Source organism: Coregonus lavaretus (assembly GCF_964263955.1).
Source record: "Coregonus lavaretus genome assembly, chromosome: 12".
Classification (NCBI taxonomy): domain Eukaryota; kingdom Metazoa; phylum Chordata; class Actinopteri; order Salmoniformes; family Salmonidae; genus Coregonus; species Coregonus lavaretus.
Window position 1 is genome coordinate 44,499,979 of NC_139999.1, and position 27,663 is coordinate 44,527,641.

The following is a 27,663-nucleotide window of genomic DNA, read 5'->3' on the forward strand; positions in this document are numbered from 1 at the left end:
AAACCAAGGTTGAACTCTTTTGCCTGAATGTCAAGTGTCACGTCTGGAGGAAACCTGGCACCATCCCTACTGTGAAGCATGGTGGTGACAGAATCATGCTGTGGGGATGTTTTTCATCGGCAGGGACTGGGAGACTAGTCAGGATCGAGGGAAAGATGAACGGAGCAAAGTACAGAGAGATCCTTGATGAAAACCTGCTCCAGAGCGCTCAGGTCCTCAGACTGGGGCGAAGGTTCACCTTCCAACAGGACAACGACCCTAAGCACACAGCCAAGACAACGTAGGAGTGGCTTCGGGACAAGTCTCTGAATGTCCTTGAGTGGCCCAGCCAGAGCCAGGACTTGAACCCGATCGAACATCTCTGAAGAGATCTGAAAATAGCTGTGCAGCGACGCTCCCAATCCAACCTGACAGTTTGAGAGGATCTGCAGAGAAGAATGGGAGAAACCCCCCAAATACAGGTGTGCCAAGCTTGTAGTGTCATACCCAAGAAGACTTGAGGTTGTAATCGCGGCCAAAGGTTCTTCAACAAAGTATTGAGTAAAGGGTCTGAATACTTATGTAAATGTGATATTTCTGTTTTCTATTTTTAATACATTTGCAAAAATGTCTAAAAACCAGTTTTTGCTTTGTCATTATGGGGTATTGTGTGTAGATTGATGAGGGGGGGTGTAGTGTCGAGTCAATGTTGCTAATTATTGCTGTTAAACAAAGGAGTCCGCCCATACTGAACTTTGATCATAAGTTTTATTCATATCACAAGATTTCAGCATAAGTTTACGGATGTCATGATCACCCGGAGAGCAGTGTCCTCCAAATTACAATGTCTGCTCTGCTCTTCTTCGTCTAAACCCAGTATATATAATCTTCCCCAAAATATGGGTGGCTCCCTCTACTGTCCAATCCCCTGTTTACAACACACTCCCTCTGTTCAATGTGGCGTCACACTAAACCAATTCCCTCTGACACTAAATAAACATCCTCTCAGGTTCCACTTAAAACCATTAACAAAGTCATAATCTTAATACACTACAGGGGGAAAAACATTTAATCAATTTTAGAATAAAGCTGTAACGTAACAAAATGTGGGAAAAGTAAAGGGGTCTGAATACTTTCCGAATGCACTTTACATATACATGCTGAGCTCGTGCACATGTTCACATGGTTCTACTCATGCTTCAGGTGATAGAAATCTGAAGGCACTACCAGCACTTTGAAAAGTTGATGTAGTTATACTTTCCTGTGGATATGTTGTCTCACATTCCTACCTGCAAAAGGACTATCCGCACAGAAGACCGGTAAAGTAAGTAAAAATATAATTGTATTGAACATTCTGGCTTGTAGGGGTCCAAATACTAATTTATGCCCGACGTTGAATCCAATGCAATTCAACATCGGGTCTCCAAGTTACTCTCCCCATAGACTCATCTTGAACCTAACCTTGATGCATACACATAATACATATGGTAATAGTATATGGTATATTCGCTGGTTGACGGTCCAGGACAGCCACTGCTTGTTAATGCTCGGGACACATCACTCACCTCCTTTTCTCTTCTCTGACGTATCAAGCCACCACACACGACCCCTAGGTCATCATCAGTGCAATGAGGTCACATCAGCTGACCTAGATGATCTAACCTTGTTACAGAGCAAGATGTTAGGATAATGGCTACATAAATATTAACAAAGTATATGCAGCATTACACAGGATTGTTGGGGCTCCTCAGTAGCATGTGTGTGTAGAAGAAATGCGTCAGCGGTGGAGTGTCAGTAGCCCTGTGTGTGTGTGTGAATGATGCATGTCTGCAGTTCAGTGTCTGTGATTGAAAGATAGTGTCAGTAGCTCAGTGTGTGTGTCTCTCTTATTGTCAGATAGAGCATCTGTGGCTGAGCAGAAGGATGGAGAGTTTGGGACTGCAGGCTGTGGCCCTCAGTGATGGCTCCACTGCCTACATCAAACAAGCCATCAAAGGTGACAACAAACCACACTAATCAAATACAATGAAACACTCAAAGCTAACGTTCACATGTCCTAAGTATGTATAGCTGCCACTGATATTAACAATAATACACATTTCTCACCCTCAGATGGTAACCTGGTGGAAGGTGATACTATTCAGTTGGAGGACGGTACTACAGCCTACATCCACCAGGTCACTGTACAGCAGAAAGGTCATTCTACACCCTCAGAACAACATGTCTGCCGGAGGGTTTGGGAATAACCTTGTGTGTGTGTGTTCTGTGAGACCATGTCTCTCCTGATGCTGGCTGTTCTCCTGTCCTCTCCCCAGAGCCCCTGCCCTTTCAGGACGGCCAGGCAGTTAAGCTCGAGGACAGGTCCACCGCATACATCCACCACACACCCAAAGGTATATTAACATCAAACCTGGGCCAGATACTGCATTCACCACTCTAAGAAAAGTTGGCTTGGTGAAGGCAATAGAGTTGTTGTCACCTTGTTTTCTGTGGTCCAATGACTCACACATCAGTTATTATTACTTCTCAAAAGGATGGAAGTAAAGTGATCTCAACCATCCAAACCGAGCCCCTAACCTCTAACCCCTGCACACGGGTGTGACCCCAGTGCTGTGGAGGCAATGCAGCTGGACGATGGCAGCACAGTGTACATCCACCACCCTTTGGGCTGGCAGGTTGGCAGCACCATCCTAACTCTGCAGCCTGGAAGCGCCCTGGAGGAGCTGGCTGCAGACGACACTGTGGACACGGACACCATCACCACCCTGGAGAACTATGCCAAGGTCTCTCTTTTTCTGTCTGTTCTATCACTCTCTCATCTCACATATCCCTGTTTAGTGTGCATTCGTTCTCTGTCTCTTTCTTTCTCAGTTATTTCTCTTGCAAGCTCTGTTTTTCTTTCACTGTCTCTTTTTCTTGCTCTCTCACATACTAAGCAGTTGTACATGTTGTGGTGACATAAGCAATGTAGTACTTTGATTCATTATAACGCTCTCCAACTCTCCTCTCCCCCGTTTTCTCCCTAGATGACTGGGTCAGATGTGGAGGTGGATGAGACCATGAGCAGTACCAATGGACTCCAGGACATAGAGCCCATCGTACAGGTGATGGGGTCGTGGGGTTCCCCTAAGGGTCAGCAGACGGCTGAGAAGACGTTCCGCTGTGACTACGAGGGCTGTGGACGTCTCTACACCACAGCACACCACCTCAAGGTACCATGCACACACACCCTCCACCACAGCACACCACCTCAAGGTACCACGCACACACACCCTCCACCACAGCACACCACCTCAAGGTACCATGCACACACACCCTCCACCACAGCACACCACCTCAAGGTACCACGCACACACACCCTCCACCACAGCACACCACCTCAAGGTACCATGCACACACACACCCTCCACCACAGCACACCACCTCAAGGTACCATGCACACACACCCTCCACCACAGCACACCACCTCAAGGTACCACGCACACACACACCCTCCACCACAGCACACCACCTCAAGGTACCATGCACACACACCCTCCACCACAGCACACCACCTCAAGGTACCACGCACACACACACCCTCCACCACAGCACAGACACCCTCCACCACAGCACACCACCTCAAGGTACCACACACACACACAGCCTCCACCACAGCACACCACCTCAAGGTACCATGCACACACACCCTCCACCACAGCACACCACCTCAAGGTACCACGCACACACACACCCTCCACCACAGCACACCACCTCAAGGTACCATGCACACACACCCTCCACCACAGCACACCACCTCAAGGTACCACGCACACACACACCCTCCACCACAGCACACCACCTCAAGGTACCACGCACACACACACCCTCCACCACAGCACACCACCTCAAGGTACCATGCACACACACCCTCCACCACAGCACACCACCTCAAGGTACCACGCACACACACCCTCCACCACAGCACACCACCTCAAGGTACCACGCACACACACAGCCTCCACCACAGCACACCACCTCAAGGTACCATGCACACACACCCTCCACCACAGCACACCACCTCAAGGTACCACACACACACACACCCTCCACCACAGCACACCACCTCAAGGTACCACACACACACACCCTCCACCAGAGCACACCACCTCAAGGTACCACACACCCTCCACCACAGCACACCACCTCAAGGTACCACACACACACACTCTACATCAATGGTTCCCAACCCTTTTCGGTTAGTGTACTACCAACTGAATTTTGCTCTGAAGTACCCCCTAATGTGCATTTTACCAGTAAGTCTATGGTCTCATGAGTCTTCTCAAGTACCCCCTGTGGATAGGCCAATTTCCCCCAGGCGTCCTAGTACCCCTGGTTGAGAACCACTGCTCTACATCACAGCACACACACCACAGTCAAATCAAAATCTAATCATTTTATTTGTCACGTACAGTTTACAGCAGGTATAAAAGAGGTATGTATGTATGTGTGCGTGTGGTTGTGTGTGTGTGGTTGTGTGTAAGGGTTGGATGTGTGGGTAGTCAGTGCAAATAGTATCTAAGGTGCAGGTTTGTACAGGGAGACAGCTAGGGTTAGCTGTTCACCAGTCTGATGGCCTGATGGTAGACGCTGTGTCGAAGCCTGTTGGTCCGAGACCCTACGCTCCGATACTGTTTGCCAGATGCTAACAAAGTGAACTGTCCGTGGCTCATGTGACTGGAGTCCTTGATGATCTTCCTGTGATTCCTCAGACACCACCTGGTGTAAATGTCCTGAAGGGCAGGGAGCTTGCCCCCAGTGATGTATTGAGCTGTCCGCACCACCCTCTGTAGAGCCTAGCGGTTGAAGGCGGTGCAGTTGCCATACCAGGCGGTGATGCAGCCGGTCAAGATGCTGTTGATGGTGCAGCTGTATAACTTCTTGAGGATCTGAGGGGCTATGCCAGATTTCTTCAGTTGCCTGAGGTTGAAGAGGCGCTGAAGCATTTGACCGTTTCTACTGCAGCCTCTTCCTCAACATTTTGCTGATGTTGAGGAAGAGGCTGTTGTCCTGGCACCACTCTGCCAGGGCTCTAACCTCCTCCCTGTAGGCTGTCTCGTCGGCGATCAGGCCCACCACTGTCGTGTTGTTGTGGGTGTACAGTGACTACAGGAGTTGGATGAGCACACATCCCTGGGGGGCCCCCGTGTTGAGGGTCAGCTTGGCAGAGTTGTTGTTGCCTACCCTCACCACCTGGGGTCTGCCCGTCAGGAAGTCCATGATCCAGTTGCAGAGGGAGGTGTTCAGACCCAGGGCCTGAGCTTAATGAGCTTGGAGGGGAATATGGGGTATGAAAGCTGAGCTGTAGTCAATGAATAGCATTCTCACATAGGTATTCCTCTTGTCCAGGTGGGATAGGGCAGAGTGCAGCGCAATGACGATTGCGTCGTCCGTGGATCTATTGGGGTGGTATGCAAATTGTAGTGGGTCCAGGGTGTCAGTTAAGGTGGAACTGATGTGGTCCTTGAACAGTCTTTCAAAGCACTTCATGATGACAGAAGTGAGTGCTACAGGGCGATAGTCATTTAGGCAGTTTATCTTTGTTTGCTTGGATACAGGAACAATGGTGGAAATCATGAAGCTACCATCTGGGCCGGCTGCCTTGCGAGTACTCACGTTGGCCATAGAGATCGAGAGCACACAGTCCCTTTGAGCGGCGGGGGCCCTCGTAGGAGGATCGGTATTGTTTACCTCAAAGTCAGCATAGAAAGTGTTTAGCTCGTCTGGGAGAGAGCCATCAGTGTTTGCCACACAGCTGGCTTTCCCTTTATAGTCAGGAATGGTTTGTAGTCCTTGCCACATGCGTCACCACCTCAATATACCACACACACACACACACACGTGTTACCACTTGATAAGATGTGAATGTTATACTAACGTTGCCCCTGTCTTGTCAGGTGCATGAGTGGGCTCATACAGGTGTCCGGCCATAAAGGTGTGACGTGCTGACGTGTGGAAAGGCGTTCGCCACAGGTTATGGCCTGAAGAGTCACCTGCGAACACACACTGGAGAGAAACCATACAAGTGTCCTGAAGACGTGCTTCAAGGCCTTCAAAACCTCCGGAGACCTCCAGAAACACGTTCGCACACACACAGGTTGCAGGATACACACACACACCCTGCATCTTTCCCCCACCACATATTTTCTTCGTTTTTCCCCTCTTTTTCTGTCACTTTCTCTTTCCCTCATCTCGTCATATCTCTGTACTTCTCCACTGAGTGTACAAAACATTAGGAACACCTGCTTTTCCATGACATAGACTGACCAGGTGAAAGCTATGATCCCTTATTGATGTCACTTGTTAAATCCACTTCAATCAGTGTAGATGAAGGGGAGGAGACAGGTTAAAGAAGGATTTTTAAACCTTGAAACATGGATTGTGTATGTGCGCCATTCAGAGGGTGAATGGGCAAGACAAAATATTGAAGTGCCTTTGAACAGGGTATGGTAGTAGGTGCCAGGCGCACCGGTTTGAGTTTGTCAAGAACTGCAACGCTGCTGTGTTTTTCACGCTCAACCATTTCCCGTGTGTATCAAGACTGGACCGCCACCCACCCAAAGGACATCCAGCCAACAACAGGCCAGTGGTCGAAAACGGGTCATTGATGAAAGAGGACAAAGGAGGCTGACAGGAATTGTGCAGAGCAACAGACAGGTTACAGTTAGTCAACTGACAGTCCAGTACAACATTGGTGCTCAAAGACACATAAAATAATGCACAACTCGTCGTGCCTTGACACAAATGGGGTATGGCAGCTGACGACCTTCAGCAAAAAACAAGAATATACGGTTGCAGTGGGCTAAGGAACGAAAACACTGGACACTGGAGAATTGGAAAAACATTGCCTTGTCTGATGAATCCCGGTTCCTGCTGTTTCACGCTGATGGGAGGACTAGGGTATGGAGAAAACCGCATGAGTACTTGCATCCATTATGCCTCGTGTCATCATTGCAGGCTGGTGATGGTGTGGGATGTGTTTTCATGGAACACATTGGGCCCCTTGATAAAAGTGGAGCAACATATGAATGCCCCAGCATATCTGAACATCATTGCCAATCAGGTGCATCCCTTCATGGCAGCAGTATATCCATCTGCGAATTGAGTTTTCCAGCAGAATAATGCCCCATGCCACAAGTCTAGGATTGTCCAGGAATGGTTCCAAGAACATGACAGTGAAATCAGCTTACTGCAGTGGCTTGCCCAGTCACCAGATTTCAATCCAATTGAGCATCTGTGGGATGAGATGGAACGAGCTATTCTGAAATCCACTACCAGCCAACTTGACACTGTGGGACGCATTAGTCAACATGGGCCAGCATCCCTATAGAAAACTTTCGACACCTTCTAGAATCCATGCCCCAACGAATTGAGGCTGTTCTGAGGGCAAAAGGGGAGTGCAACTCAATATTAGGAAGGTGTTCCTAATGTTTTGTACATTCAGTGTAGACCTCTTACGCTCCGTCTCACTTTCTCTCCCTAATTTTCTCCTTTTTATCTTTCCCTCCTTGTTTCCCTCCCTCTTTTTGTTAGATGGGACACTGTTTAAGTGCCTGTTCAAGGGCTGTAGGTGCTCTTCCCCCATATCTCTTTCTTTCCTTCTCTCAATCTCTTCCCCTGACATTTTTCTTTCTCTCTGTCAGATGAGAAGCTGTTTAAGTGTCCGTTTGAGGGGTGTGGTCGTACCTTCACCACCTCTAACATCAGGAAGGTCCACAACAGAACACATGTGCCCTGAACCCTCCTGTGGATGAGGCTTCGTCAGTGCCACTAACTACAAGAACCACATGAGGATACACACAGGTAAGATGCACCCCAAGATAAAACACACTCTACTAATACCACATGAAAATACAAACAGGTGAGAGATAACATGACTTCACATTGAATAAGTACTCTCTCCCCCGCTCCCTCCCTCTTTCTATCTCCCTCTCCGCCCCTCTCTGTCCTTTAGGAGAGAAGCCCTACCTGTGGACAGTACCTGGCTGTGGGAAACGATTTACGGAGTACTCCAGCCTGTACAAGCACCATGTGGTTCACACACACTGCAAACCTTACACCTGCAACCACTGTGGCAAGACCTACAGACAGACCTCCACGTTGGCCGTGCACAAATGCACCACGCACGGAGACTTTGAGGCCACATGGGATGAGGAAGGTATGTAGAGACACTCCTATAACCAACACCAGTTGTGGACTAATTTCCTCTCGAAGGTCTTAACAGCATTCATTCGTTGAGGGAGTTCTATTAACCTGAGCCGCGGTGCACCGGTCCATGGCCTGTGACGTGAACGGACAAAAGCGGTGAGGAAGGAGCTCCCTTCTGAACAATAATCTGCGCCGCTCAGCCATGTTGTCAACAAGGCAGCATGGTGCATCGTCCAGAAACATACAAACATACACTCTATTTTCCATAAAATATATGTTCATATTTTCAAATTAGTTTTCATTGGGAAGGCAGATAGATGTGTTTTTATCAAAAGCGATCACTTTTGCATGTGAAAACACAGAATCCTACTCATTACTCCACGTGCTTAATCTAGCTGTCACGCCCTGGCTCTGGGGACTCTAGTATGTTGAGCCAGGGTGTGAGTTTTCTATTGTGTTCGGTCTAGTATTGTATTTCTATGTTGGCCAGTGTGGTTCTCAATCAGAGGCAACGGGTATCAGCTGTTGCTTGTTGTCTCTGATTGGGAACCATACTTAAGCAGCCAGTTTTCCCACAGTGTTTGTGGGATCTTGTTCCTTTTGGTTTGTACCGTAGGACTGCACGTATCGTTTGTTGTTTTGTTCGTGTTATCATTCTAATTTAAAAAAGCATGTTCACCTTCAACGCTGCGCCTTGGTCCTCCTCCTTCGACGAACGTGACAGAAGATCCCACCAAGACTGGACCAAGCAGCGTGTCCAGGAGCCATCGCCAGGGAGATCTCTAGCGGATCTCCTTCGCCTCCTCGACTGGGTCGAGCCGTGTGAGGAAGAGAGGGGCTTGACTTGGAAGCAGAAGGGCGAAAGGCTGGCGGGAGATATGGAGACCTGGTCCACGGGTAGGAGAGAAGCCCAGAAAATTTTTAGGGGGGGGCTCACGCCGTGGACGACGGGGCAGCAGGAGACCGCGATAGAGCGGCCCAGCGGGTTGGCAGAGGAGGCCGCCAGGTTACGGGGGCCACTGGTCAAAAAGGGGAAGGAAGGTGTAGAGGCACGGCGAGAGGTACTGGGGTGTGTTACCAGTCCGGTCCGGCCCGTTCCTGATCCCTGCGTAGGGCCAGTGGTGTGTGTCCCCAGTACGGTCCGGTCTGTTCCTGTCCCTTGCGCCGAGCCTGTGGTGCGCGTCGCCAGCCCAGTCCGGTCCATTCCTGCTCTCCGCACCAAGTCAGTGGTGCGCTTCGTCAGCCCGGTCCGGCCCGCTCCTGCTCCCCGCACCAAGCCAATGGTGCGCGTCGCCAGCCCGGCCCGGCCTGTTCCTGCTCCCCGCACCAAGCCAATGGTGCGCGTCGCCGGCCCGGCTCGGCCTGTTCCTGCTCCCCGCACCAAGCCAATGGTGCGCGTCGCCAGCCCGGCCCGGCCTGTTCCTGCTCCCCGCACCAGGCCAATGGTGCGCATCGCCAGCCCGGTCCGGCCCGCTCCTGCTCCCCGCATCAAGCCTATGGTGAGCGTCGCCAGCCCGGTCCGGCCCGTTCCTGCTCCCCACACCAAGCCAGTGGTGTGCGTCGTCAGTCCGGCACGGCCCATGCCTGTTCCACCGGTGCCTGGTCCAGCACCGGTCAGCTGCTTCACGCCGGAGCCAGAGCAATCCGCTCCACCAGTGTGCAGTCCAGCTCCGGCCAGCGGGGCCAGACCGGACCAGGGGCGCTTTGGGGGGTTGGAGAGGGAGTGGGGATCAGGCCCAGAGCCGGATCCGCCGCCAAGGCGGAGTGCCCACCCGGTCCCTCCCCTGTGGTGTTTGGTTGGCGCGGCCGGAGTCCGCGCCTTTGGGGGGGGGTACTGTCACGCCCTGGCTCTGGGGACTCTAGTATGTTGAGCCAGGGTGTGAGTTTTCTATTGTGTTCGGTCTAGTATTGTGTTTCTATGTTGGCCAGTGTGGTTCTCAATCAGAGGCAACGGGTATCAGCTGTTGCTTGTTGTCTCTGATTGGGAACCATACTTAAGCAGCCAGTTTTCCCACAGTGTTTGTGGGATCTTGTTCCTTTTGGTTTGTACCGTAGGACTGCACGTATCGTTTGTTGTTTTGTTTGTGTTATCATTCTAATTTTTAAAAGCATGTTCACCTTCAACGCTGCGCCTTGGTCCTCCTCCTTCGACGAACGTGACACTAGCCTAGGCTACGTCACTTTTGTTTTAATCCGACTTCACCACAGGCTTTGAACGGGGCACCTGGCTCATGCCCGGGAGGCAGCCTTGTTCCAAAACAAATGCAATCACTTTTAACATGGTGCAAACTCCTCTCATTGGGGTAACCCGGGCCAGATAATCGAATCCCCTCATTCGTTGATGACCCGCCTCTGTTTCTCTTTTGCAAAAGCGATAAATGACCATTCACAGGCCTCCTTCCTGGAGGGGGCGGAGCAGAAAGAGGATGGGTCGGATTCCCAAGACATCATTGGCTCTCAGGTAGTTCTACTTTCCTATCTAGTGATTCCACTTGTGTGATATGGAAAGAAAAGGGCATACATTTTCCACTTTTCCGCTCCGTTTTAGTACATGCTGTCACCACAGTCCCAAGCTGTTGCATTTATCAGAACTTGAGTGTATTATAAAAACAGTTGGTTCTCTGTCCTCCACTTTGACCTGTTCTCTTCTGGCAGGTGGGTCTGTTGGCAGAGGACCTGCAGGCGCTCGGCATGGCCATCACCATGTTAATGCTGGACGGCACAACCATCTCCCTGCCGACCCACCAGACGGACATGACCGCCATGGGACACCACCACATTACCATGGTTACAGGGGAGGGCAAGGAGCTGCAGCAGGTAGGTTACACACACACATACTCCTTAGCCCACACTAGGCTAAATGTATGAAGCAGTATTTGCTCTTAAATGTCAATCTTTGTACTGTAAAGTAGATCAGCATGTTATTGGTGGTTTGTCTTTCCTCTCCAGGTTGCCATAGTGATGTCAGAGGGCATTATGACAGGTGGCTCACAGGGCTCTGGCCCTCACTACCAGCAGGTGGCACTGCTGGCCACGGCTAACGGCACACAGATTGCTGTTCAGGTCAGTACACACACACACACACACACACACACACACACACACACAGAGAGAGGTTAAGAACTTGTCAAGTTGTACTCAGCATTATACTGAGTGTTAATAGTGTGTGTGTGTAGCTGGAGGAGCAGCAGACGTTGGAGGAGGCCATCAGCATGGTGACAGCTGCCATCCAGCAGGGAGGGCTGGTTCAGGACAAGGACACATCAGAGGGGGGCTGCTGAGACACACTTACCCCCAAACAGCACCCTTTCCTGGGTACGACACGGAGCCCGCTCCGACCAGCTCCAGAGCACTCCTGGAGCCCAGTCTCCTGCCACAAACACAGAGTGAGCGGATCTCAGAAAAAATCAGAGAGAGAATCCGAGGGGCTGTTGTCATGGAGACTGGGTTTAGAATGTTCAGATGTGAGCATGAGCAGATCGATCTTTGTTTGTTTAACCACAATACAGTAGCATACTCATCCTGCTGCTTCTGAAAAGCTGCAGCCCCACTAAAGTTAGCTCCAGTTTAGGTTTGACCTCCAATACAATAATCATGATACAATAACTTTTGGTTTGGTTTTGCAACTCTGACTGCAATGATTTTTCCAGGACCAGTACTGTGTACTTCTGCGTCTGCTCATCAAGCTCTAAATCTTGAAGTTTTGGTTTGGAGAACACTCTTAAACAGATGGATTCTTTCAACTGAAACACTGATGAATCTGCTCTGAGTGAGACTGTCGGTCTAAGGAGCTAAAAGTTGCCATGTCTACGTCGTTGAAGAAATGAACAAATCACAGAGTCCAATATGATATCATGCTGTGCTGTATATCTGTATCTGTGCTGAGGTGTACATTTGTCAATAAATAGTTTTACTTTTTTTGTGTGTGTGTGGGTCTACCAGACAATTTCTGGGCATAGTCTTTTCACCACCAGGGGTCAGACTCACACCTAGAATACCCTGAACAATTACCATGCTTTGGAGGAAGTCCTCGGCTCATGTTTTGGAGGAAGTCCTCGATTCAGACAATTGCTGAATCGGAAAGTTTCTAGACTTCATAAACTGTAGAAAAAAGTACAGGAAAGGGCTAATTGCTGCTAATTCTTTCCTAAATGTTAACAGAAATGTTACTTTCCTTTGGGAAATACATTTTCTGGGAATAGATTTTTATGGAGTTGTCCTTTCAGAAAGATAAGCTTCTTGTCTTTGATTATATTTACTGACTTGAGTCTCTCCTATGTGAAGTTTTGTTTGCGGCATCATGTCCATTTTAAACACAAGACAAAAGCAGTAACACACCATAAAACGTCACAGTACACAGTGCATCTTAAATGTAATAATGTAAATCTAGCCTTCTACTGGTCCCACTGTTAAGTGGTATGGGTAAAGGAAACAAAAGTTGAGTTGATTCATGTTGTAATGAAACAACTCAAATCATGACAAAAAAAAGTGGAAAAATAAACTCTGGGATCAAAACAAAGGTAAAGAGAGAAGACAAAACAAAGGTCTCCATTGAATCTTTGCGTTCCACCGCCGGCTGTCTCCACCTCTCATTTGTTATGGGTTGCCAATGTTGCGCCCACACCCACCCTGCATCCTCCCTGCCTGCCTCTCACACAAAGGGGAATGGCCAAGCAGCACCCCAGCCCTCTCTCCCCTCCCCAGCCCAGCCATGCTCCAACCAGTCCCCCCTTTATCACAACTCTCATGGTGGTAGTAGTTGTGGGTGTGGCTTCACCTATTCCAGATGACTCACAGTCCAGGACCTGTGTTTACGTCTTATGAAATAAGTCCAGGGGAATATGATGATAAACACTGGGGTTGGAGGCTGGGCTCCTTGAAGAGATGTTTGTCCAGGCCAGGAAAAGAGAAGAACTAAACACAGAGGAATGGTGATCTGGCTCTCATCGCTGTTCACAAGGAGCTCCCACCAGGCAGACCACACTACACACCAAACCCTTCCTCCTCCCCTCTCCACCCCTCCTTTCTTTCCTCTGCTTAGTCGCTCTGTTCTCCCTCGACAACAGCACCTGATTGGCTGGGCGGCTGTGACATCACACCTCATCGAGACCAACAGCTGCAGCAAGGAAGAGAGAGAGAGAAGGTAGAGAGAGCAGTGGCGAAGGAGTGGAAGTAAAGCGAGAGAGTGAAAGATGAGTGTTAGAGTGGCCTTGGCTGCTTCCTGTCTCTGGGAGAGGAGAATAGCGCCTACGCCAAGCACTAATACACAACTACACACACACACACCTCAAAGCCTATCACCAACACACACTAATACACAACTACACACACACACACACACCTCAAAGCCTAGCACCAACACACACTTATACACAACTACACACACACCTCAAAGCCTAGCACCAACACACATGAATACACAACTACACACACACACACACCTCAAAGCCTAGCACCAACACACACTAATACACAACTACACACACACACACACCTCAAAGCCTAGCACCAACACACACTAATACACAACTACACACACACACACCTCAAAGCCTAGCACCAACACACACTAATACACAACTACACACACACACACACACCTCAAAGCCTAGCACCAACACACACTAATACACAACTACACACACACACCTCAAAGCCTAGCACCAACACACACTAATACACAACTACACACACACACCTCAAAATCTAGCACCAACACACACTCAAGTCTCAGTCTCACACACTTTACCACACACAAACTCCCCGAAGCCTAGCACTCAGAAAACCCCCCTCGTAGCATGTAATTATATCCTCCTTCAGCTAAATGATGCCAGACCAGTGTTTCTTAAATAGTGCATCGGGACTCACTGGTGGGTTGGGGAGGATTCCCTTTTGGTTACAATTTCAGACTACTTTCAGACCTGACTAAACATTGGTTTTGTTGACTTGGTGTCCCAAAAGTTTTAGGTGGGTCTCAGCACAAAAAATGCACTCTCCATTGTGCTGGGTGAAGTTAGAAGACCTCTTATCTGTCTTGCTGGGGGCTGATAGGGTGGCTGGCTCTAGCCATAACTAAAACAACAGACCTCTCCTGTGGTATAATCAGCTGTTATCTTGGTTTACTAATCTGATGAACAGAGACATTCTCAGGAACTGGCTTCCTGCCACAGGTAATCACAATGCAGTGCACCCTGGGAAGGAGGTCGAGTTACAACCTGTAACCCACGGGAGTGGCCTAGGCTCCCTCTGATGTTGATCTGAATGATATGAACAGGGACGGATTAATGCAGGAGTTTACCGGGGCTGAAGCCCCTGGGCCCAGGCCTGTGGGGGGCCCAAGAGGCAGCAAGAAAAGTAATACAAATATATATATACATATATACAGTATATACTGTATTATATATGTAGTATATATTTTGTATTTTTTTACTGCAACCGCCAACCACAGGAGGATTCAGGAACCCGCTCTCAATGAGTGTAGACAGCCTGCTGCTGCCGCTCTGCTAATCATCAGATGGGGGGGAGGAGAGGAGGTAGGGGGCCCATGTGGGGGGCCCTGCCATGATTGGGCACCTGATTCATCTAAATAAACTAAATAAACTGCATAATAAATAAATGTGACAGGTCAATTGTGTGAGTCAGGGGCCCAAGCCAAACCACAGGAGCCCGCTCTCAACGTTCAAAATACACCAGAGAGCATAATTTAGCCACAGAGGACCAATAGTTTCAAAAAAATAACTTTGGATTACATTTTATCACAAGCACATACCGGTAACTGCCAAAATAAAGGAAACACCAACAAAAAGTGTCTTAAGAGGGTGTTGGGCCAACACAAGCAGCTGCCAGAACAGCTTTAATGTGCCTTGGCTTAGATTCTACAAGTGGACCTAAACCATGCCAGGAAAATACACCCCACACACCATAACATAAACTTTGTATATCTCCTTTACTCCAGCGTTTCCTTTATTTTGGCAGTAACTGGTTGCCTACAGTCGGGAAGGCCGCAATTTGGGCAGGATGCGTGCCAAACATACACCTTGTTGCGTTGTGGCCATAGACATATACTGAACAAAAATATAAACTCAAAATGTAAAGTGTTGGTCCCATGTTTCATGAGCTGAAATAAAAGATCACAGACATTTTCCAAACGCACAAAAATATTATTTCTCCCCCCCCCCCCCCAAAAAACGGACTTGTTTACATCCATGTTAGTGAGCATTTTTCCTTTGCCAAGATAATCTATCCACCTGACAGGTGTGGTATATCAAGAAGTTGATGCTGGGGACAATAAAAGGCCACTCTAAAATCTGCAGTTCTGTCACACCACACAATGCCACAGATGTCTCTGTTTTGAGGGAGCGTGCAATTGGCATGCTGACTGCAGGAATTGCCAGAGAATGTAATGTTAATTTCTCTACCATAAGCGTTTTAGAGAATTTGGCAGTATGTCCAACCAGCCTCACAACAGCAGGCCACGTGTAACCACGCCAGCCCAGGACCTCCACATCCGTCTTCTTCTCCTGCGGGATCATCTGAGACCAGCCACCCAGACAGCTGATTAAACTGTGGGTTTGCACAACCGAAGAATTTCTGCACAAACTGTCAGAAACCATCTCAGGGAAGCTCATCTCCGTGCTCGTCGTCCTGACCAGGGTCTTGACCTGACTGCAGTTTGGCGTTGTAACCGACTTTTCACCTTCGATGACCACTGGCATGTTGGAGAAGTGTGCTCTTCACGGATGAATCCCGGTTTCAACTGTACGTTGTGAACAGAGTGCCCCATGGTGGCGGCGGGGTTATAGTATGGAAAGGCATAAGCTACGGAAAACAAACACAATTGCATTTTATCTATGGTAATTTGAATGCACAAAGATACCGTGGTGAGATCCTGAGGCCCATTGTCGTGCCATTCATCCGCCGCCATCACCTCATGTTTCAGCATGATAATGCACGGCCCCATGTTGCAAGGTTCTGCACACAATTCCTGGAAGCTGAAAATGTCCCAGTTCTTCCATGGCCTGCATACTCAACAGACATGTCACCCATTAAGCATGTTCGGGATGCTCTGGATCGATGTTTGTTCCAGTTCCCGCCTATGTCCAGCAACTTCGCACAGCCATTGAAGAAGAGTGGGACAACATTCCACAGGCCACAACCAACAGCCTGAAAAAAACAACGCTCCAGGGCCTATGATTTCTTAATCCAGCCCTGGATATGAATCTGTGTGTTGGAATGTTCTGCTGACACACACTAACACGTGCAAGATCTCTGATCTACTCATGCACACGCATGCTGACACACACACCCACACAATTCATTTTAGAAAAGGCCTATCCCCTAGTCCTGTAGGCGTATTCACACACCCATGCATATTTGTCGTAGTATGGAAAGGACATACCCCCCTAGTTCTTAGGGCTACTTCTTTATGACTGGCTAGTCAAGGCCAATCAATGCAAAACATGGGGTCCTAATAAACTACTGTTAAAGCTGATGGTTCATCATGCTACCTCATTTACCCCACATCGTGACCTCTATTATCTGTCAAATGTGCCTTGTCCTCAGGGTGTTTACACACACATACTCTTAAGAGTAGTTTGGCTATTGTTTGGTCACCCCAGAGGTCTGGTTTTGATCATATCACCCTGATCCGTTTAGCTGATGAGAACAGCTCAGGGGGGGTTGCCTGGCTACCCAAACTCCTTGCTCCGGCCAAACGCTACACGCCCACGGATGTTAGTTTCTTCTCCGCAATTTTAGTTTTTTTATCTTTTAAATCTTTTTAATTTTATTTGTTTTACTAGGCAAGTCAGTTAAGAACTAATTATTATTTACAATGACGGCCTACACCGGCCAAACCCGGACGACGCTGGGCGAATTGTGCACCGCCCTATGGGACTCCCAATCACGGCTGGTTGTGATACAGCCTGGAATCGAACCAGGGGGTCTGTAGTGACGCCTCAAGCACTGAGATGCAGCGCCTTAGACCGCTGCGCCACTCGGGAGCCCTGAGTCTGGATCCGAGTACCTCCCCGAAGATTTCTAGAATGCAAACACTTTCTAACTGTTCTGTTTGGTACCAGAAACCGATGGGTTGGGCGAGAGCCAGAACACACGTGGGTATAGTGGCATTTTGAACATTCGTAATAGGCTTTGATACTTTGATGGGTTACAGATGATCCAATTGCTGATTACTTTGTTTTGTACAACACCCCTAATTTTCACGTCACCACAAACGACTTAAACGATGGCAGTCTCAGACTGAGGTATGTAGCGAACATAGAGCAGCGGAATTCTTCAGTTTGAGTCGTCAGAGAGGAGGGAATGTATCCATAGACCAGTCTAGTCAGTCTAAATCTAAATCCAAGGCCCTGCTAAGTACTGTGTGTTGGCACATTTCTTGTCTCCATTCTGCTGGCTCATTATAGTTTACCAGTGGGTTTAAACCTAGGCGGCTGCTCCCAACGCTGGGGCTGTTATCAGGCTTATCAGGGCCAGTGAGGAGAGGAGGGCGTGGGTGTGGTGGCAGGGCCAGTGGTAAGGCACAATTTTAAGTGGAGTGGTGTTTGTTTTTCAAACACTCAACATGTCTGTTTTCCATAAGGTTCCACAATTTTGTTGGGTTTCCCATCCCCCGGTCCTCCTCTCTATTAACACAGTCGGAGACAATCTGTCCACCATACACATGTGCACACACGCACAGACACAAAAAAAACACACACACATCAGCAGTGGGCTGCTTTTATGTCTCACCCATCATTGAATGCTCAAGGTACCCAGCATGCTTTGCAAGTGTTTGTTTTAACGTTTACATTTTGGTCATTCAGCAGACGCTCTTGTCCAGAGCGACTTAACGTTAGTGCATTCAACTAAGGTCGATAAACAACAACATATCACAGTCATAGCAAGCAAAAAAAAATCTGTAACCTTTACTGAGAATGTTATTGTAGTTGAAGTGATCTGTTGGTTTATTCTATATGTTGGACTACTTTGCTGCCAGTTTTAAAGCTTTCGAAAAAGCTAACATAAGTGCATGTGACAGATGGGAGCAATAATACATACTCTGTTGCATACATACTTAAATTGGCTCCTCTTTCCTATATTATGAATGTGATATATTGCTTACTTCATTGAGAATGTACACTACCGTTCAAAAGTTTGGGGTCACTTAAAAATGTCCTTGTTTTCAAAAAGAAAAGCATTTTTTTTGTCCATATAAATAACAGAAAATTGATCAGAATTACAGTGTAGACATTGTTAATGTTGTAAATGGCTATTGTAGCTGGAAATGGCTGATTATTAATGGAATATCTACATAGGCGTAGAGGCCCATTATCAGCAACCATCAGTCCTGTGGCACGTTGTGTTTGCTAATTCAAGTTTATCATTTGAAAAGGATAATTGATCATTAGAAAACCCTTTTGCAATTATGTTAGCACAGCTGAAAACTGTTGTGCTGATTAAAGAAGCAATAAAACTGGCTTTCTTGAGAGCATCAGCATATTGTGGGTTCGATTACAGGATCAAAATGGCCAGAAACAAATAACTTTCTTCTGAAACTCGTCAGTCTATTCTTGTTCTGATAAATTAAGGCTATTCCATGCGAGCAATTGCCAAGAAACTGAAGATCTCGTACAACGCTGTGTACTACTCCCTTCACAGAGCAGCACAAACTGGCTCTAACCAGAATAGAAAGAGGAGTGGGAGGCCCCGGTGCACAACTGAGCAAGAGGACAAATACATTAGAGTGTCTAGTTTGAGAAACAGGCACCTCACAGGTCCTCAACTGGCAGCTTCATTAAATAGTACCCGCAAAACACCAGTCTCAACATCAACAGTGAAGAGGCGACTCCTGGATGCTGACCTTCTAGGCAGAGTTGTTAAGAAAAAGCCATATCTCAGACTGCCCATCTTAATATTTTCTTTTTATTGGCCAGTCTGAGATATGGCTTTTTCTTTGCAACTGCCTAGAAGGTCAGCATCCCGGAGTCGCCTCTTCACTGTTGACGTTGAGACTGGTGTTTTGCGGGTACTATTTAATGAAGCTGCCAGTTGAGGACCTGTGAGGAACCTGGACCTCTGCAACTGGAACCTGGACTTCCTGAGAGTCCGCCTCCAGGTGGTAAGGGTAGGCAACAACACATCTGCCACGCTGATCCTCAACACGGGGGCGCCTCAGGGGTGCGTGCTTAGTCCCCTCCTGTACTCCCTGTTCACCCATGACTGCGTGGCCAAGCATGACTCCAATACCATCATTAAGTTTGCCGACGACACAACAGTGGTAGGGTTGATCACCCACAACGATGAGACAGCCTATAGGGAGGTCAGAGACCTATGGGTCTTTAGTCATTTAGGCAGGTGCCAGGACAACAACCTTTCCCTCAACATGATCAAGACAAAGGAGATGATCGTGGACTACAGGAAAAGGAGGGCCGAGCACGCCCCCATTCTCATCGACGGGGCTGTAGTGGAGCAGGTTGAGAGCTTCAAGTTCCTTGGTGTCCACATCACCAACAAACTACCATGGTCCAAACACACCAAGACAAGATTTGGCATGGGTCCTCAGATCCTCAAAAAGTTAAACAGCTGCACCATCGAGAGCATCCTGACTGGTTGCATCACCGCCTGGTATGGCAACTGCTTGGCCTCCGACCGCAAGGCACTACAGAGGATAGTGCATACGGCCCAGTACATCACTGGGGCCAAGCTTCCTGCCATCCAGGACCTCTATACCAGGCGGTGTCAGAGGAAGGCCCTAAAAATTGCCAAAGACTCCAGCCACCCTAGTCATAGACTGTTCTCTCTGCTACCACATGGCAAGCGGTACCGGAGCGCCAAGTCTAGGTCCAAAAGGCTTCTTAACAGCTTCTACCCCCAAGCCATAATACTGCTGAACAGCTAATCAAACAGCTACCTGGACTATTTGCATTGACCCCTTTTACGCTGCGGCTCCTCGCTGTTTATTATCTATTATCTATGCATAGTCACTTTACCCCTACCTACATGTACATATTACCTCAACTAACCTGTACCCCCGCACATTGACTCGGTACTGGTACCCCCTGTATATAGCCTTGTTATTGTTATTTTATTGTTGCTCTTTTTTTTACCTTAATTTATTTAGCAAATATTTTTCTTAACTCTTATTTTTTCTGCTAAATGGCATATTATTATTATTATTATTATTATTATTATTATTAAAACTGCATTGTTGGTTAAGGGCTTGTTAGTAAGCATTTCATGGTAACGTCTACAGCTGTTGTATTCGGCGCATGTGACAAATAAAATTTGATTTGATTTCATATTTCTGTTTTTTATTTGTAATACATTTGTAATAATAAACATTTCTAAAAACCTGTTTTCGCTTTGTCACCCCAGAATTGTGTGTAGATTGATGACAAAAAAAATAATCAATTTTAGTATAAGGCTGTAACGTAACAAAATGTGGAAAAAGTGAAGGTGTCTAAATACTTTCCGAATGCAGGTGCACCGGATTGAGTGTGTCTAGAACTGCAACGCTGTTGGGTTTTTCACGCTCAACAGTTTCCCATGTGTATCAAGTGGGGGTTGTTTTGAGATGGGGAGATCAGGGGGGACCTGGGAGGTTGTTATGTGGGAAGACCGGGGGAGGGGCTGAAGAGGATATGGCTGCGGTCTGGGAGGGGGTGGACCACAAGCCCCTGCACCCCACTGCAAAGGGTCCTTAGAAGAGGGAGGTGTGTGTGCGGATTTATTCAGACAGCTGCCCCTGGATTTGGTGGAGTTCCCGGCATCCACAGGGAACAATTTAGGCTTTGTGAGGTGAGGGGGCTGGGGGGAGTGATGGTGGGGAATTCAGGGGGTGAGAAAGAAGAAGGGAACATGGTCAGAGGGCCAAGAGGAGGGAGAGTTGGTAAACAGCTGCTAAAAGACTCACACCACCCATAAAACTCACCCTGTCCTTTTAAAGTCTCACCTTTGCAGCTTTACTGTGGCCTATTTACTGGAGTTTACTGCTGTTTGACTAGTGTTTCCCTGTTCCAGTGGGATTTACTTTAAAGCCACAGGTAGCTGCTAGGGTCACTCAGGACCATGAAACTAACAAGAGACCATGGGTGTGTTCAGTGAGGTGAAACGTTCTGTTCCTATCTCTTCTACACAATGTTGGAGGAACAGTCCAACATGTTTACCACTGAGACTCATAGAGAATCAACAATCAGAACTAGCAGGGACAGAGCTAACGGTAATGTATTTTTATTCATATTCAAACTAACTCACAAAATCGTTCTTACTTGTTATCATCACTTAGAGAATCATAGACGAAGCAAATGTCTGATCTAATCTGCGGTTGTTTGTATGTTTGTAGTCTGGGTTGTGTTTTGTGAGATGAGTGATATAACATCAATTCTCTGATAGAGAACAAACATATAGAGGTTCAGAGAAAACATCAAACAATCGAGTCATGCTCCTTCTCTTTTGTTTAGTTCTCTAGTCTGAGGTAAAATTACAGCACTAAGATAAAAAAACATGGGTCATCTCTAGACAGATAGGAGAGAGAGTTGTGGAGGTACTGTGGCTTTGTGTCCTACGAGTGTTTGGTTCCTTACAGTAAAACTACAGTAGAAACAATAAATGACTTCCATAAAAGTTAAAACCTGCATTTTTACAGTTAACAACCCCCAGCTTCCCTCCATAGGGACTTCCCCCAGTTAGCAGCACAGCTATGTCTCAGTTCCCTTCCGCCATGTTGATAATGGGCTACATGACAACAGTGGTGTAAAGTAACTAAGTAAAACTACTTAAGTCATTTTTGGGGGTATCTGTACTTTTTTATATATTTTTGACCACTTGTACTTTTACTCCACTACATTCCTAAAGAAAATAATGTATATTTTACTCCATACATTTTCCCTGACACCCAAAAGTACTTGTTACATTTAGAATGCTTAGCAGGACAGGAAAATGGTCAAATTCACGCACTTATCAAGAGAACATCCCTAGTCATCCCTACTGCTTCTGATCTGGCGGACTCACTAAACACAAATGCTTTCTTTGTAAATGATGTCTGAGTGTTGGAGTGTGCCCCATGGCTATCCGTAAATAAAAATAAATAAAAATTATTGCTGTCTGGTTTGCTTAATATAAGGAATTTGAAATTATTCATAGCATTTACTTTTACTTTGATACTAAAGCATATTTTAACAATTACATTTACTTTTGATACTTAAGTATATTTAAAACCAAATACTTTTAGACTTTTACTCAAGTAGTATTTTACTGGGTGACTTTCACTTTTATTTGAGTCATTTTCTATAAAGCTATCTTTACTTTTACTCAAGTATGACAATTGGGTACTTTTTCCACCACTGCATGAGAAGTGAGACATGGGCGAAAGAAAGAACACACAGACAGAGACAGTATTGTTTCACATAAGATGTAACGATTGAGACTGAAAGACAATGCGTGGGAGAGGATAGGAGAAATATAGAATGAGAATGAGAAGGTTACTGAGCAGCAACTCTAGTATGTTTCTCTCACGGGGGTCTATTGTATCGTATTGGGCCGGGAGGTAAACCAGTAAATACACAGTGTCGAGAATAATCTTTCACACTTTAACATCAAATGGTCTCTGAGGAGATGGGTCACAGAGGAAGGATCTCTGGCAGTCATTCCAGGCAACCATGGTCATACGACTCTCATAATCACTCATAGGCCTGTTGCTCTGTCTTCCACTTCAGCCAGTTGGCTCCTAACAGTTTTCTGTTGTGATGGTCTGGGGTGGCCAAGGCCAAACAACGTCCAAACAATTCATAGTTATGGTTGTGTGTGGAGGGAATGGGATGTGGGTGTGTGCATGCGTGTGTTTTATGTGCGGACTGAGGAAGGAAGCCTGAGCTGAGACAACACACTGGCAGCCTCAGGGCAGGGAAGAGTAGCATAGAGATGAATGAGAAAGAGAGAAAAAAAGCTTTGAGATCCTATAGCTTAGGGATTCTAAATGAATCTTTTTTCATGTGGGAACCCATCTACATGTGGTGACTGCTCTGTCAAAGAACCTATTGAATCTCTATTTCACTGGGGTAAGAAGAGACACACTAGCATTACTGTTTACCATCTCTCTACTTCTATAAGTGACTTTCAGTAGCACTGTAGCATGAAGAACCAGTTTCACTTTGTTGTGGGAATTGTGGGAAGTAAGTGAGTCCCACAGAGAAACAGAGACAGCGACATAGACAGAGAGATAGAAAGAGAGAGCGCAAGGCACAGAAATATAGAGAAATAGAGACAGAGACAGATAGAGAAGCAATTAGAGAGAGAAGCAAGAAACCTACCTGGATGCCGCCATCAACCAATGAGAAAGCAGACAGGTCTATAAACTTAGGTCTCTATTCAATCCGCATTGCGAATGTTCAGCTTTACAACGTGATTTAAATTTAAATTGCAATGTTCCCGCTTTAGCAAAGACTGCACACACGTAAATGCTCAAACGCTCAATCAGAAAGTTTATATAGAAGAATATGTAATGCTTCAGCATTACAGATTGAATAGAGTTCAACGTTTGACTGGCCCCAGCAGCCCCTACAGGTCAGAGGTCATCCATTCTTTGTCAATGGGCCCTGAGAGAGCTGGGAGAACAAGAGGGGAAAGGAGGGCATGGATTCATTAAACACATGACAGGGCAGACTGGGGGTTTTGTTTAGGCAATTACCTAAAATGTACACACCCATAATCATGTTATCATGTATATTATGTATATAGAACTATTTCTATTTCTATTGTTTTAATACCATTTTCATTCTTTTATTTCACTAGTCCTGCATGTTGGAGCTCGAAGCCTAAGATTTTCACTGTACCCTGCAATCACACCTGCAACCCTGTACATGTGACTATTAAACAATCTGGCCTACATACAATATGAAACAGTGTCACATTCTTGGCAGTGGTTAGGGGGAATTCACAGGTAACTTGAGATGCAGTTTCCTCAATAGAATGTCCTAACAAAGTTAGAGAAGAGGGTGGACGAAAGAGAGGATGGGAGAGAGAGAGCAACTCCACCCATCTTTGTCCCAACCATGGCCCAACACAAACGACAAACTGACTATAATTATCAAATGAGCACACACATACTGCACTAGTACACAATTCCCATTTGTGTTGACTTTTCAAAATGTGAGTATTCAGTTATCATCTGAATAGATATTTGACTGGCTGTCAGTGTTATCAGTGATGGCCCACATCTTTTTATAGTCTCTCCTATCTGGTGTGTGTTCCAGGAGACCGTACTTATCAGTCTGGCCTTAGCGTCTCTGTCATCGCCACACTCACACACACACATACACACACACACACACACACACACACACACACACACGCAGTGCCCTTTTGACTCTGTCCGATGTGTTGCAGACAGAGAGCCCCCACTGACGTCTACTCTGTCTGTCTCTCTGTAGCAACCAAGAATACAACGTCACAAACTATTCAGACTATCTTTAACCTTTACCTTGTACTTCAGGATAAATGCAGACAAAGGTAACCATGGTGAATGTAAATCTGCAAACTCAGCACCTAGCAAAAGAGATACTGCGACTGTGTTTGCTCAGTTTATGGGCTAGTTTTACAACACAGCAGGCCAAATCCACAGACTACCTTAGACAGGGAACATGTTGTTAGGCTGACATAAGCTCTATTATAGGAGCAAAATGTCCATCATGGCAAGTGTTACATAAAGTACATTTTTGGGTCACTGTGTCACTCTTAACCACCTGTCTACCTCCCAATGCCAAAGAGGATCCTGTGTCAGGGAAGCAGAATTTCCCTGGATAGTTACCATAGTTAGCTTATCATACTGCTATCTTATTTGGGTCTCATTTAGAGTGTGCTTTGCCTATGTGCTCCTAAGACACAGGGTGGCTGCTTTACACAGTCTTGATTGGGTGACGAAGAGAATGGACAACAGGGAGGAGTGTGATATGTGTGTTACGTGACCTACGATGAAGTACAATGATCTACATGTATGTAGGGTTGTAGGGTCTCCTTTCCTCTGCAATCTAGATCAAGGGAGAAATATGAATTGTGTGTGTGTGTGTGTGTGCGCATGTGATGGGTCTGAATTGAGGTGGAATCCACACTGTTTCAACAGACAGAGACTCCCTGCCTCCATCTTTGTCTCTGACATATCCCTCTGCTTTATCTATGCCCCACCAATCACACTGTGATGTCAATAAAGTGGCTCCATGTTGAGCCTGACACCCACACCCTGTTTACACACATCACCTCACCTCTCATTATGGGTAATAAACTACCCCCTCTGTGCTTCACCCTAACACCTACATCTTGTTTACACACTTCCAATTATAATCCTTTTCACACCAACTTTGTGATTAAACAAGGACCATTTCACTCACTGTTTTGTTCACACCCACATACAGTGGGGAAAAAAAGTATTTAGTCAGCCACCAATTGTGCAAGTTCTCCCACTTAAAAAGATGAGAGAGGCCTGTAATTTTCATCATAGGTACACGTCAACTATGACAGACAAATTTAGAAAACAAAATCCAGAAAATCACATTGTAGGATTTTTTATGAATTTATTTGCAAATTATGGTGGAAAATAAGTATTTGGTCACCTACAAACAAGCAAGATTTCTGGCTCTCACTGACCTGTAACTTCTTCTTTAAGAGGCTCCTCTGTCCTCCACTCGTTACCTGTATTAATGGCACCTGTTTGAACTTGTTATCAGTATAAAAGACACCTGTCCACAAACTCAAACAGTCACACTCCAAACTCCACTATGGCCAAGACCAAAGAGCTGTCAAAGGACACCAGAAACAAAATTGTAGACCTGCAACAGGCTGGGAAGACTGAATCTGCAATAGGTAAGCAGCTTGGTTTGAAGAAATCAACTGTGGGAGCAATTATTAGGAAATGGAAGACATACAAGACCACTGATAATCTCCCTCGATCTGAGGCTCCACGCAAGATCTCACCCCGTAGGGTCAAAATGATCACAAGAACGGTGAGCAAAAATCCCAGAACCACACGGGGGGACCTAGTGAATGACCTGCAGAGAGCTGGGACCAAAGTAACAAAGCCTACCATCAGTAACACACTACGCCGCCAGGGACTCAAATCCTGCTGCGCCAGACGTGTCCCCCTGCTTAAGCCAGTACATGTCCAGGCCCGTCTGAAGTGTGCTAGAGTGCATTTGGATGATCCAGAAGAGGATTGGGAGAATGCCATATGGTCAGATGAAACCAAAATAGAACTTTTTGGTAAAAACTCAACTCGTCGTGTTTGGAGGACAAAGAATGCTGAGTTGCATCCAAAGAACACCATACCTACTGTGAAGCATGGGAGTGGAAACATCATGCTTTGGGGCTGTTTTTCTGCAAAGGGACCAGGACGACTGATCCGTGTAAAGGAAAGAATGAATGGGGCCATGTATCGTGAATTTTTAAGTGAAAACCTCCTTCCATCAGCAAGGGCATTGAAGATGAAACGTGGCTGGGTCTTTCAGCATGACAATGATCCCAAACACACCGCCCGGGCAACGAAGGAGTTGCTTCGTAAGAAGCATTTCAAGGTCCTGGAGTGGCCTAGCCAGTCTCCAGATCTCAACCCCATAGAAAATCTTAGGAGGGAGTTGAAAGTCAGTGTTGCCCAGCGACAGCCCCAAAACATCACTGCTCTAGAGGAGATCTGCATGGAGGAATGGGCCAAAATTGGGCCAGCAACAGTGTGTGAAAACCTTGTGAAGACTTACAGAAAACATTTGACCTGTGTCATTGCCAACAATGGGTATATAACAAAGTATTGAGAAACTTTTGTTATTGACCAAATACTTATTTTCCACCATAATTTGCAAATAAATTCATAAAAAATCCTACAATGTGATTTTCTGGATTTTTTTTCCTCATTTTGTCTGTCATAGTTGACGTGTACCTATGATGAAAATTACAGGCCTCTCTCATCTTTTTAAGTGGGAGAACTTGCACAATTGGTGGCTGACTAAATACTTTTTTCCCCCACTGTATATCCCCTCTCCCACACATACATAAATGCTTTCTTCCCCACACACATTCGACACAACCAATACACTGTAAATAATAAGGTAGAGATCAACTCTTAGAAAGTATTTGATTGTCCATATTTTCTGAGAGTTATGGTGTGTATATTGTAGTATGTATTTTGAATCTGAAATCAGAGATTGACATAGTTACAAATGTAACTGTTGTACTTATTGACAGCTTAAGAGTCAACTTAATGAAAGAAAACAGAAGTACTTAGCCATTTACTTTGTAACCGCAGAGGCTCAGACCTACATAAAAACAGCAGGCAAACTTCTGGAAATTTCCGCTCTAACACATCTACACGTCAACAGGACTCCATCAAAGGCATAAATTGCACTGATTTTTATTTTTTATTTTTAACCTTTATTTAACCAGGTAAGCAAGTTGAGAACAAGTTCTCATTTACAACTGCGACCTGGCCAAGATAAAGCAAAGCAGTGCGATAAAAAC

The 27,663-nt window shown here is 46.4% G+C and overlaps 1 pseudogene across 1 annotated transcript; it reads left to right on the top strand.

Annotated features, from left to right (window-relative positions):
* The first annotated feature begins 1,714 nt into the window (after positions 1 to 1,714).
* On the top strand, positions 1,715 to 12,084 carry LOC311139033 (zinc finger protein 76-like; annotated as a pseudogene). The gene is made up of 12 exons (XR_014615477.1): positions 1,715 to 1,975; positions 2,092 to 2,175; positions 2,295 to 2,372; positions 2,572 to 2,762; positions 3,006 to 3,191; positions 5,916 to 6,115; positions 7,662 to 7,821; positions 7,973 to 8,176; positions 10,539 to 10,627; positions 10,822 to 10,983; positions 11,116 to 11,229; positions 11,343 to 12,084. The product of XR_014615477.1 is annotated as a zinc finger protein 76-like (transcript).
* The last annotated feature ends 15,579 nt before the right edge of the window (positions 12,085 to 27,663 follow it).